The 13,965-nt window shown below is 36.2% G+C and overlaps 1 protein-coding gene across 1 annotated transcript in view; it reads left to right on the top strand.

Moving 5' to 3' along the window:
* RFX7 (regulatory factor X7) overlaps positions 1-13,965 on the top strand; it is a 150,673-nt gene that overhangs the window by 63,395 nt on the left and 73,313 nt on the right. The window lies entirely within an intron of this gene.

Below are 13,965 nucleotides of genomic sequence, written 5' to 3'. Positions count from 1 at the left end.
AGACCATATACTTGATAAAACATTTGAATTTATTTGTTGGAATTACTTCACAGTTTGCCCGTAAGAACAGAAACTGGTCTCATTCCTTTAGAGAGAAAGAACTTTTTTTTTTTTTTCCTGGCATTCTCCTCTTTTCCCCTGTTCTTCTCAGCTAGGTATTTCCCTTCCTCCTACACTAACCTGTTAAGAGAGAACCAGCCAAAACCACTCCCACTCATCCCCAGAGTACAGATGGGGAACTGAAACTTTATTGCATAGATTCAGGAAGGATTTAAGCAAGTAAAGTGGGATAAATAGTTCAGAAACTAAGAGAAACTGGCAGCATAACAGAATGGCTCAGAGCTGAAGCTATAGAATGACACAGTCCTGAATTTGAATCTTTGCCCCTACCATTATTGCCATTATTGTCTGATTTTGGACAATTTTAACCTATTTTAGTTTTTTTTTTTTAGTTATATTTTTAAAGGTGATAATAATAGTACCTAAGCCACTGAGTTACTGTGAATATTAAAGGAAATAACAACTGTACTTGTTACAGGCATACCTCAGAGATGCTGAGGGTTTAGTTCCAGTCCACTGCAGTAAAGTGAATATTGCAGTAAAACGAGTCACACAAATTTTTTGGTTTCCCAATGCATATAAAAGTTATCTTTATGTATATGTATGTCTAAGTCATTTTGCTGTGCACCTGAAACTATCACAGCATTGTTAATCAGCTATACTCCAATATAAAATAAAAAGTTTTAAAAAGAAGTTATTTTTATACTATACTGTAGTCTTTTAAGTGTGTGATAGCATTATGTCTAAAAAAAATTGTACATACCTTAATTGAAAGATACTTTATTGCTAAACAATGCTAACCCTCATCTGAGCCTTCAGCAAGTCTTAGTAGTAATATCAAAGATCACTGATCACAGATTACCATAACAGATATAATAATAATGATGGAAAACTTTGAAATACTGTGAGAATGACCAAAATGTGACTCAGAGACGCAAAGTGAGCAAATAAGATTGGGAAAATGGTGCTGATAGATTTGCTTAACGCAGGGATGCCACAAACCTTCAAATTGTAAAAAACACAATGTTTGCAAAGTGTGATAAAAGGAAGCTCAATAAAAGGAAGTATGCTTACAGTATAAATACAGTGCCTGGTACATCGTAAGCACACATGACAGCTTCAGTTGAAGGTGTTGTATGTGTAAATTGTTAATGTGGATCTAATTGACTTTATTGCCACACATTTATGTTTCTAGAAGTCCAAATGTTAGTCAGGGATAACATTTTATGTTCATCATCACAAAACTTACCATTTAAGAATGAATGCTTACCGTATGGAACCAATGAGGGGAGAATATTGAACCCCTCAAACATAGACAGTGGAAGACAGAGAAGTTGGGAATCACCTGGCTAAAGCTGCCTGGAAGCCAGAAGGTACATATTGTAGAACAGCTGCCAGTATCAACACTCTATGCTCCCTCCCCCTTCAGGCCTTTGTAGGTGCTGTTTCCTCTGCCACCTGTACCCTTCTCAGATTTCTTCACTTGGATAACTCCTAGTCCTTTTGGACTTGGCCCAAAAACCCTTTTCGGAATGCTTTTTATCTATTAGGAATGCATTCAGTTGTAGATAAGAGAAAACCCCAACTATTGGTGGCTTAAAGAAATAAGAGTTTGTGTCATCTAATAAGTCCAAAGTTAGGCATCCAAGAGTGGTACAGTTAACTCAGTAATGCCACTGGAATCCTAGGCCCTTTGTTTTTTGCTGTGTCATCTTTTATCCTGTCATGTCATTGATGGCTGCTGCCCTTCCATGCCTTCTGTCCAAATGCTAAGGCAGGAAGAAGGAAGGAAGGGTCAAAGGGCTTTCTTCTAGGGAAGCTCTGTCTTTGTTTTCAGTACAGGACTTCTGTTTCAAAAACCCACTTCAGGAACTTCCACCTCCAGGGTAATGTCACTTGGGGGCCTCGAGCTGCAATGGAAACTAGGATATGTAGTTTTTTGTTTTCTAGCCTCTATACCTACTAGAAGAAGACCAAAAAGAAGGTGGTTAGCAATATACGTCTGAGTCCAGCCTGTCTGCCATACCTTCTCATGTTAAGGTCCCCTGCTGTCATGCACCTTATAAAAAGCCTTATACCGCTGTTAAAGCTCTTACCATATAGTATGCTAATCCCCAGATTAATTGGTTTTCTTCCCCAAGAATAAGCTTTTGGTAGTAAGGACTGTGTCTTACGGTCTTGGTATCCTCAGTGCTTAGCAGTGTCTAGTACGTGGAAGACACTCAGTAAATATTTGCTGAATGATTATCCACAAACAATAATTATCAAAAAGAATGTATAATATGCACATAATATCCCCAGAGTTTCTTTATACGTGTTGTTGTTATTATTATTAACATTTATTATTTATTATCATGTGCCAGACAAGTGCTTTACATATTTTATCATTCACTCCTCATAATTTGCCTATGAGGTTAATCTGTTATCCTCATTTTACAAATGAAGAAACAGGCTCAGACAGGTTAAGTAACTTACTCAAGGTCATAAAACTTGCAAATTGATAAAATTGGGCTTGTAATCCAGATCGTCTGACTCCAGAGCCCAGGCTTTTAAAAAACTGTGATATACATAACATTTTTAAAGTGTCTGAAATATTAGGTTATTATATATGAATTTTTAAGAATTCTACTTCTTCATCTTCCTGTAATTAAGAAATGTTCCTGAAAGTAATTATCCACTTTGAAAATAAATCTGAAAAGAAAAAATGTAAAGCTGTCCTCATTATCTTACTGAATTTTAGTAGTCAGTAATTCTAAATTCAGTCTCTTTTTTTGCAAGCAGGTTGCTTGAATGCCATTTTAAAAACATAATATGCTCATTAAAACAAAATTGCTAAAATGATTTCAACTATTTAAATTGATTACAATTGTGAAGACTATGGTGCTGTGAAATATGCTAGAAGTGACAAATAGAAAATTGTATCTGTGCTATTTTTAAAGCCTAGTATTTTGCCTGCTTATCAGTAAAGACAAATGGAAAATATTTGCAGAAGCATAATTGTGAACAGAGTTTTTTGTTAATATTTTAATGCTTTTGCAATAAAACAATTAATTTTTACTTAATTTTAATAGTAATCAACGTGACTTAAACTAAATTTCTCATGAGTTGTAACAATTTTAGATCTATAATGTCATTATATATTTGTAAAGCTGATCCAATTATATTTTTCATAACCAGCTTAATAGTCAAGGCAAAAATCTTACCATTGATACTTCCAACCCCCTAGGATTAGCTAGACCTCAGCAGAGTTTGAAAGCTGCTCATTCCGTATTACCTAGGCCCCTTATTTTAGTTGAATGAAAGTTGGACTACCTGAAAGCCATAGCGAGGCCTAAAATGTGAGAGAAATAATTCTGAATGTTTGATGGAGAAACGGCCTGGTTTGGTGAGGCTCAACCACAGAAGGATGGGAAATAATAGTTAATTTCCCAAAATATGGTCCTTGGAAGAATAATTCCATAGGATGTTAATATGCAAAAAATGTTCCAAAAGTCAAATATGTTTCATGAACTCTGGATTGAAGGATGTGTCAAGAGCTGTTATTAATATACTGCTGTGTATTGTGAATCCTAACAAATATTCAATATATACAAGACTTTTTTCCCCTCATAAAACTTCTCATGAAACTGATGTTCATGAGAAGACACACTATTTGGGAAGTGATTGATAAAACTGATAGGGTAAGTTTCTGCACTAGAGAGAGAAATTATTTTCCATGTGCTATCCAGAACTATCAGGATATTGAGAACTTCCTGTTTATATTACTGTATATTAGGTGTGTATGCTACCAGGAAGCAATCTTTCACCAGTTCTAATGTTGAGGTCCCCTATATTGATTAGTTGTGTTGGAGTTACTAGAACTAACAAGAGAGGGGGGAAAATGACCATATATTTTGGTTCCCATTAGGAAAAGCTAATGTAAATATTAAAACAAATAACATTTCGCTTATCAGGAAATCAGTTGAAAGCAAGAAGAAAACTATTTCTGTCCCATGGACTGGGCAATTCAACAGCAATCCTAGTAAGATTATAGAGATAAGAGTAGACAATCTTTGTTTACTTTTTTTCCCATCAGCTGGAGAGATAAAAGGCTTAAAAGGAGGAATAAGGGAGGCTAAGTACAGTTGACCCTTGAACAACACAGTTTTGAACTGCTTGGGTCCCTTATATGCAGATTTCTTTTGCTAAATATGGTAGTACAGGATCTGTGGTTGGTTGAGTCCCCAAATGCAACTGTGGTATGGAGGGCCAACAGTGAAGTTATACTCGAATTTTCAACCACAAGGATGGTAGACACCCCTAACCCCCATATTGCTCAAGGGTCAACTGTATTTTAGATCCATTTAAGTCCATATTTTAAATGTCTTAGGAAGAGTATACTGCCTTACTTTTAGGGCTCTCTACTGACCAGTATTCTAAGAGAGGACTCTTATGTATTGCTAGTTACTTCTAAGTTTAATAAATGCAGTGTTGGCGAGTTAACATGGCCTAATAAAGCATGTGCTTTACAGAGCATTCTATGCTCTGCACCAAGAAGGCCAAGTAAACTCAACTCGGCAGAAATTGAACATGTCTAATGATTTCCTTGCACAGATGAGTCTAAAGACTTCTTGACCGAAGTCTGCTATACTGGGAGAGGGCGAGTTATATTCATGCGAGTTGAACCAAGGAGGACTTTCTAGGATTACCAGTAAGAGAGAGAAGTTGAAAGTGATGTGAGGTTGCCAGAATGCCTATTCCTTCTGGAGGGCTAGAGAAACTTGAAATTTGGTGACAGATGCCATCATTCAGATTATTCTGTAGTGAGGCAGGTTCCCTACAGGGGAGAACTCTCAATAGGGTCCTCTTGCAAGGGAATACAGTAGAAAACTTGAAAGGGTAAGATTGTAGGGAATCAATCAATAGTCAGTCTGTGTTAGGTTTTGAATGCTGATTAAGTAGTCCTTCAGTACTCTGCTGTCGCCTCCCACCCACGCTGGACTAGTTTGTCCTCCCTGGGGGAAATGAACAATAATTAACAGTCTAAGCTATGTTCTATAAAAACTTTCCTTCTGTAATGGACACCAAAGTCTATTATTAGATGAATCCTAAAAACCAACTTTCTGGGCACACGTGAGTTGTCCATTATAAATGCTAAAACCTGGAAAGAGAATCACAATGGAGGTACTAACTACCCCATCTGAAAAACCCTGTTTAGCACAGTAATAAGTTGGTTAGAAAACAGGCAGTGGGGGGAGCAGGGCAAGCAATCTGTCTGTAGCAAGTCTATTCATTTATCATGGATATCTAAGTAGAGGTTCAACATTACTTACATTCTCACCAGGGTCCTATCTGGAACATTGCAGTAGAGAATATTACCCTGGGTATAACCTTTCCAGTTTCATTTCATCTTGGCTTATAGCATCTTATTCATATAGCTTACTCTGAATCAAAGTACTGTACATTCCAGAGATCCTGGATTTTAAAACATATGGTTGCTATGGACTGGATGGTGATAGCAAGCAGGCCTGGTCCAGCAACTCAAGCATCTTGGTGCTTATGGCCCTGGAAGGAATCAACCCTTAACCCTGTAGACCTGAGGAGCTAAACTGGAGACCCACAGACTAGATCCATTCCACAGAGGTGTTTCCTTTGGCCCACGGTAACATTTTCTAAATTTCAAATTGGTTGCCATATTTCAAATTTGAAATTTTAAAATTGGGAGAGTTCACAGAAAAAAATCAGGTGTCTGGCCTCTCTGAAAACTTAGGACACTGATGAGTCTTTATTTCTATATGATGTGTATTTTCCAGTTTTCTTGCATTTTCCTGCCATGCATTTAACTCCTAAACATATATATTTTTCTTACCTGTAGTCTAGTTTAATCATTTGCATTACCTACCTGGCATTTGAGCTTCTGACCTCTGTGTTAGATCCTTTGGGGGCAAGATTTTCCTGAGAGCCATTCATCACAGGATTGGAGGAGCCATAATAGTATGTATGAGGACAGATAATGAGAAGGCAGCCTCCATTTTTGTCTCTTAGTAATGTGACCTCTTTACTGTCAGTTCTTGCCCTGCCTGGCCATTACAGCAGTCAGTCAGTAGAAAGCAAAAGTAGGGTAGAACAAAGGATAATGGTAAAGATCTTTGAGAAGCTTTCCTATTGGTTAGCTACTGTGTAAAACGTTTTATCTTCATACTTCCCAATGAAACCTTCCCTGACCTCTCTAGTTTAAATTGTACCCGTTACCAATACTTATTCTTTATAACATTTATCATTATCATGTAACGGATGTTCTACTTTTAAATTTTATTCTCTGTCTCCCTGGTACTAAAATGTAAGGTCATGCATGTCTAAAGCATAGTTGGCACTCAATACTCAATGAATGAATGAATGAATATAATCTCATTTAATTTTTTAAACTTTTCAAATCTATCCCATAGTTAATGTTTTAAGTTAGAAACCAATTCTTTTAATGTGCCTACTGCTGAAGTGGTTGGATGAGAAGTAAAAGATATGTGAAGCTGGGTGTAGGATATCTGCTTCCTGAGAACCAGACTAATGTTATTAGAGTGGGACTTTCTAAGACAGATGACACACTCCCAGAAATACATTCGAGTAACTTGCTCAAGGGAGAATTTTTCACAAAAGGCACACCTCCTCTCCTGCCCTCCAGAGATATATGTTACTGAGGGGGCATGTATGAGGTATATACAATTTGAAAAGACTTCTTTCCTCCCTTTCCTCCTTTATGGAGGAAAGCATGCTTTCTCACCTCAAATCCTTGCTATAATGAATACTAAATGATGACCAAGGTCAATTTCCTGACCCAGTATTGATTGAAACTAAAAATTTTGTTTGGACTATCTAATTAAAATACATCAGACTTGAAAAAGGCTCGTTGTTAGAATAGAAGATAGGGTTTATCATGTGATGTAGCACTGGGATTACTTTTAGTAAAGACCTAGCTTAGAATCTGACTTTTTCCTTTCAACCACTTGGTGGAGAGGAAATGAGTAACTTTCAAGAGAGCTACTTTTGTGTAGATTTTACCTGTCCTGGCAGGGGTTGGGGCATGGTGCTTGCTGACAGAGGGGCTGGATTTAAATAGCTGCATTTGCTTTGTTTTTTGAGTATCACAAAAAGAAATCATCTGTATAAGGCCATGCCATCCATTCAGAGGAATTTGAACCTTTTATTCCTTTTTATTTACATCAAGTACATGAGTTATTTTATCCCTCAGTATGGGAGGATAATATAGTTATAATGTTTTCAGTTCTTTGGGTTTTCTCCTGTTAGGAATTCAAGTGGACTAAATTGCCGCTAAGGCCCAAATCATGAGTTCTGGTTACTTTTCTCTTTCATAATTGTAAAGAATGCCTTTATCATTGTCAGCTAGCTTTCAAATTCATTTTATTGCCACTAAGAGGAATAGGATAGACCAAGATGGCAATCTCTCACCCATTTACCTGAAATAAGCCCAATTTTCATTAGTACCTTTATATTCAAAGAATGATACAATACACAATAATGCGTTTTGATAGAAAACAAATGAATTCTTATAGTATTCTAGTTTTTCTATTTTTTCATTTTAAGTTATTTTCAGACTTACAGAAAAATAAACTAAGGGGGAAAGAAGGAAAGGTTACTAGGAGCAGAGACAGGAATTAAAGAACTAACTTTTCCTCTGTGGCCTACACCTTAGTTGGGGCTGCAGCTTTGTGATCTTGAAGAATCAATTAGAACAAATCCAGTTTTCCGGAAACGTAATAGTAGCTGGGCTCCCAGGGACTATCCTTTCTTTCCATGCCATAAAAACAAAAACAAACAGACAAAAAAACTTTAAACACAGTGACTAGAAAGACCTAAACCTTATCCTTCTTGCTAGTGCCCTCAGCCTTATCCCCAACCAGTAGTAGAACCCTAGGATCTTCTCAAACAGCATACAGAAACATTGATAATAACCTTTGCCTCACCTAAATGACCCAGAGAAAGATTACATGATCATTCCGTGATGCTCACTTTTTGTAGCATTTAACTATGGGCAGAAGTATTCTCCCTAGAGATGGCTCTCATTTGAATCCTGTTTCAAAGGGACTCAAATCTATAGGTTTATGTACCCTCTGCCTATTTGAACCCTAGCAATATGCCCTTGTCTCAGCATTGCATTTGGTTTTTAGTCATCTGGGCATTTACGTAGCTGTGGTACTTGCTACCATGTTATTCATTATTTCAGTTTGAGGGATTTAGCTTCCTTTTTTGTTAAGCCCTAAAAAAAAAAAAATCAAAAGAGTATATTTTAGGGCACATTTATAAAAAATGACCACATGCTTCTCATAGCAGGTTAGGAAACTGAAAATTAAGAATTCTAAGCAAAACGAATTGAAAAATAGAATCCTTATACCTTGACCTTTTTCTCTATCTTCCTTATTCAATCCTGTGGAAGGACAGCTTTCACAACTGCTGGGGCCTGAGAGAATGTAATATCAGGTATGTTCATTGTTTCCATAAATTTTTTAAAAGGCTATAGAATAAGGTTCTACTTTCCCATTCAAGTCCTTCTGTCAGTGATGCTGGTCAAGAAAGAGGCCTTTTAGTAACTGTGCTCCGGAATCAGTGTCTCTTGTCGGGGAAGAAATAATTAGAATTTTTTTCACGTTTTGTTTTGTTTCTGAAGTTTACAAAATTAAAAAACAAATTCAAGTCTGATTATCCTGTCATTGTATATATTTTCGCTCCTTACCTGGTAACTTAAGTGAAGAAACTGTCAAACTGGAGAATTTAAGTTTCTGGATTTTAAGCTAACTGTTCTAAATACAAATTTAAATTAAAAATTCTTCTAAAACCTTTTTCTGATACTAGTTTGAAAAGTAAAATTTAAAGAAGTAATCATGAATGTGACACCCTGGTTGGTCATCTTCCATCAAGACTCCGTCATTGTCAACCTGACTAGTTCCTTGAAAAGTATTTATACATCTCAACAGGAGTTTCTGCTTCTTTTGGAAATAAAGATAATGATCCGTTAAGGATTTGCATGAAAGCTCCTCAGTTAAGTCCTTACTTGTTACCATCTTTATAACCATCAACCCTTCCCCAGTTTTGTGACCTTGTAAAAAAAAACAAACAAACCTGAATAACACCTGAGAGCAAAGTCTCATAACAAGAAACACATCACTGCAAAGAAATTTATTTCAAACAGGGAAAACCTTTTTTAGTAATGTTTGAGAAATTGTGGGGTAAACCTGATTCAGGTTGTTCCCTAAAAACCGGAGCAGATCTCTCCACTCAGACTACCTTATAACTGTATTCTATGCCAGTAAATAGTGGGAACGTTTTTCCTTACCGTCTGCTTGAAGGTTTTCAAGTTCTAGTAATAAGACATTGAAAATTCTACCTGGTTCTCTGCAATTCTTCTGGTATGTTTTGACAGTTTGGAGGTGGATGTCCTGAGCAGACAAGCTGAAGCACTAAAAATTAACTCAGTTTTCTGAAATATAGAATATTGTTTCAGGTATTTTTTTTAATAACGGAAGACAAATGGAAAGTTACACATTTTTTTCCAAGTCCAACCTAGGGAAAGCTTTTATTTCTGACCTATTCTGCTTAGATTCATTCCTTTCTCTCTAGTATCACAGTTAATCAGAAATATTTTCTAACTTCAGTTACATCTTGATGGCTCAGGAAGGAATAGTGTCTACATTTTTCTGCACTTAGACCCTGACGAAAGTCAGTGCTGGTGGAACATTGTCTTCAGTAATTTGTGGTCAAGTCTGATGCTCACGTAAAATCTAGGAACCTTGCTCTTGTGGTATACCTCTTAAGCTAGTGGAGGTCACCAGGCAGAATATTTCCTAAATTTCTTAAGATACCTTGCTTTTTCAAATAAAAGATTCTATACTTGTTGATAGAATTTGAATTATAAACTCTTTTGCCAAAATCTGACTTTAAGCAAGTATATATTTTAAAATAATATTTATGTAATAATAATACCTATTATAGATACCTTTTATAAATTTATTTTAATCCTCACAAAAATATTATGGGCATTTTATCACTGTTTTACAGACTTGAAAATTAATGCTCATCTTGCCTAATATCACAGAGCTAATGAGTGGCAAATCTGGAACTCTTCTGATTCTGTATCCTGTACCTTAGCACTATATCCTACTGTTTTAGATACATTAGATTTGAAAGGTCCACCAATCAAGCTCAAGTAGCAGCTGCTTTATTCATCTATAATACATGATATAGCTCCTTTATCCTTACTAACTATTAATTTATCAATATGAGACTTGCCTATTAACCTCAGATTTCTAAAAGTTCCATCAAAGCCGCTTTATTACTACACTCATCAGTTACTGGGAGATATTCTTATATGAAAAGTCTGTTTCACAAGTTCAAGAAGGATCAGTGAATCATACATTTTGCTATATGATCCTCTCAAGGATAAGTTGCCAGATTTTTTCTAAGTTAAATTCCAACTCAGTGAAAGTTGTTTTTAAATACTGAAAGTAAAAACAGCATTATTTTTAACCTTTAATAAACAAGAATCCCATAATAGATGTGGCATGAAAATTAGAATTGGTGAATCATTCAATAAATTATACTTGGAAAATTAGCTAACCTTGAGGAAAATTTTTAATTAGGTTTCTACTTCATAACTTAGAGAAAAATAAAGTTTAGAGGAATTAAGTACAATACCTAAAGACCTAAATGTGAAAAACAAAACTTTAAAAAGAAAACATGGGATATCTTGATGACATTGGGATAGAGAAGGATTTCAAAATAAGATACAACAAAGCACAGATTATAAATGAAAAGATTGATATATTTGACTGCCTGGAAATTAAAAACTTCTCTGCATCTCAAGACTCCAAAAACAAAATGCAAATACAAGCTACAACTAGAGAAGATACTAGCAACACTTCTAAGCGATAGAAGATTACTATGTGGACTACATAGTAAATATTCCCATCTTTAAATGTGTAGTTCCTTGAGCAGTGGTTCTTCAGATGTGATCCTCTGACTAGCAGTATCAGCATCACTGGGAACTTTTTAGAAATCCAGGTTCTCAAGGTCCCTGCTCCAGACTACTGAATCAGAAACTGTCATCTTTAACAAGCTCTCCAGGTGATTCTGATGCATGATAAAATTGGATAGCCATTGTATTAGAGTAAACTCAAATGGTAAATAATATGATAGTCTCATCGTCAATCAGAAAATGTAAAATAAAACAGATACTTTTTCATACTTATAAGATTAGCTAAAATGGAAATCTTAAGTTTTAACAAGGATGTGGAGAAACTGTAGCATTGCTGTTGGAAATATAAATAGGCATAACAGTTTTGGCGAGCAATTTGGGAATACCAACAAAGTTGAAGATGTGCATCTTATATGACCAAGTACTTCTACTTTTAGGGAGGTTCGTACTGTAGAAAAAACTCCCACTCAAGGACACAACAGTCACAAATAAAAATTTTTATTGCAGCTCTCTTTGAAATAATGAGACTTTATAACGACTGTCTGTCATAAAGAAATGGATAAACTGGTTTCAGTCCATATAACAAACACTACTGTATAATCTAAAAAGTGAAAGAATTCTGAAGCAAATATGGTAAAAAGTTAGCATCTTTTAAATATGGATAGTGATACATGTGTACTACTTTGTATACTTTGGTTGAAATACTTTATCATTTTAAATTTAAAAATTAAATGGAGTATTAAATATTAAAAGGAGTACCATCTGGCTCTGTCTTACATTTCAGGATTCTGCTTCAAAAGGTGATTGAGTTTGGATAAACCAGAATCTTCGATCTAGCTGAGGGGGGAAGGTGTAACTAGATACCGAAAAACTTTTTTTTAGCAATCAATAAATGCAAATTAATTGAGTATAAATCCCTGAGTAATTGCTGTGGCCCAAAGTAAAGGGACAAACAGGCATATTATAGGACCTTGTGTACAAAATCTATTAGAGTTGAATTTTTTAACTAGGTTTTTTTTTTTTTTTAAATAAAGTGGGAGAGAGCATGAAGGCTGTATATTCTAAACTGGTACTTCTTAACTTTTTTTTAGCCCATGTCTCATTTTGATAAACATAAATATCTTATATTCTTGGTTAATATAATTTGAAATTTCAAAATATGTTAAATACTATTCTAAAAATGAGTGAATGAAAGCTTTTGTGATTAGAGAGGAGCCCAGTTCCTCTCTCAACGTTTTTATCTGCATATCTAAAAGGGATCTTCAGTTCTCTCAGAAGTGCTAGGGGGAAAGGTCTGACTTGCTATATTAAGCAGGATGGGCAAGGCTATGCTGCTGAAACAAAAGAAACTTGAAATATCAGTGGCCTAACTAGAAGAACTTATTTTCATTCACACTACATGTATAGCACAAATCATTGGAGGACCCTGTTCCATGTAGTCCCTCAGGAACCCACATTGACAGACATTGCCATGTTGTAGCCTCACCACTGAAACACAGGACTGCCAAGGTGCCACAAAGGGGAAAAAAGGATATAGAGGTGACACATTGATTCTTAACTATGTCAGCTGAGAAATGAAATGCATCACTTGTGCTAAGTTCATGGCCCTAAACTAACTGCAGAAGAAGCTGAGAAATGTAGGTGAGCAGATGGAATATTTGATGAACTGTCTCTGTTCCTTATTCTCTTCACCACTTTACTTACACCTCATAGAAAGAATTAGATAGCTCCATGCCCTCGTTCCTCATGTGAACATTCTTTTTTTTTCTTTCTTTTTTTTTTTTTTTTTGCGGTACGCGGGCCTCTCACTGCTGTGGCCTCTTGCGGAGCACAGGCTCCAGACGCGCAGGCTCAGCGGCCATGGCTCACGGGCCCAGCCGCTCCGCGGCGTGTGGGATCCTCCCAGACCGGGGCACGAACCCGCGTCCCCTGCATCGGCAGGCGGACTCTCAACCACTGCGCCACCAGGGAAGCCCCATGTGAATATTCTTTATCAGCCAAAGTTTCAGAGGGGAAGGGCATAGGAGTGGTAGAACTCGAACACAAAACTCCACCTTGATCCTCCAAAAGTAACTTGATCGTGTATATTTTGCTTTACACCTTTAATTTTCTCTGGATCACATGATATCAAAGTGAATGTTGAATCTGGTTGTTTGCTATATGCTTTTCTGTCTAGGATGTGAAAGAGCAAAGCACTATCTAGGTCATTTGCAACGTTAAGTCTGTAACATTGCTTTGTTTTCATACCCAAAGTTTCTGAAAAACCAGCTACATAAATGTATGCTTATGTAAATGGGATGATCGACACACGAGGTCTGCTTACTTACGGGGAAGTAAACAGGGAGATTTTTACCAAAAATTCTCCAAATAGGTTTCCTGGAATGTCTTTGACATCTAAATCAAACTTTAGTTCCAAGATCCCTTGGATATCTTCTTGCAAAGATTGAACTGTGTGAGAGAGAAGTCCCCATAAGCTTTTGGGCAAGATTTTCAACTCCAGTAGTGGGAAATCATCACCTTAGTTCATTCAACAGACTAGATAATATTTGAGATTCCCCCTAAACTTGAAGACATTTTCAGTAACTTTGCTTTGAGAACTTAACTTCTTCAACTCGAGAAAATGAAGACTTTTAAGACTAATGAGTAGAGATGTTGTTGTTTGTCATTTGACGTTTCAGGTCAGATATTCAGATATATCTGCCAAATATGCCAAGTGCTATTAAAAATTGTGATTTTTTAATTGTAAAATACACTTAACATAAAGTTTATCATTAGTGATATTTATTATAGTATATTCATAACGTTGTGTAAACACTGCCTCTACCCAGCTCTAAAACATGATTTCATCACCCCAAAAGGAAACCCATTAAGCAGTCAGTCCTCCTACTCCCCTCCTCCCAGTCCTTGGCAGCCACTAATCTTTCTCTCTCCATGGATTTGAC

The sequence above is a fragment of the Aethalodelphis obliquidens genome, unplaced genomic scaffold (genome assembly GCF_003676395.1).
Source record: "Aethalodelphis obliquidens isolate GAN/ISIS:26980383/991018 unplaced genomic scaffold, ASM367639v1 scaffold26, whole genome shotgun sequence".
NCBI classification, from domain to species: domain Eukaryota; kingdom Metazoa; phylum Chordata; class Mammalia; order Artiodactyla; family Delphinidae; genus Aethalodelphis; species Aethalodelphis obliquidens.
The sequence above is the reverse complement of the archived record's forward strand: the minus strand, read 5'-3'. Positions and strand labels throughout refer to the sequence as shown.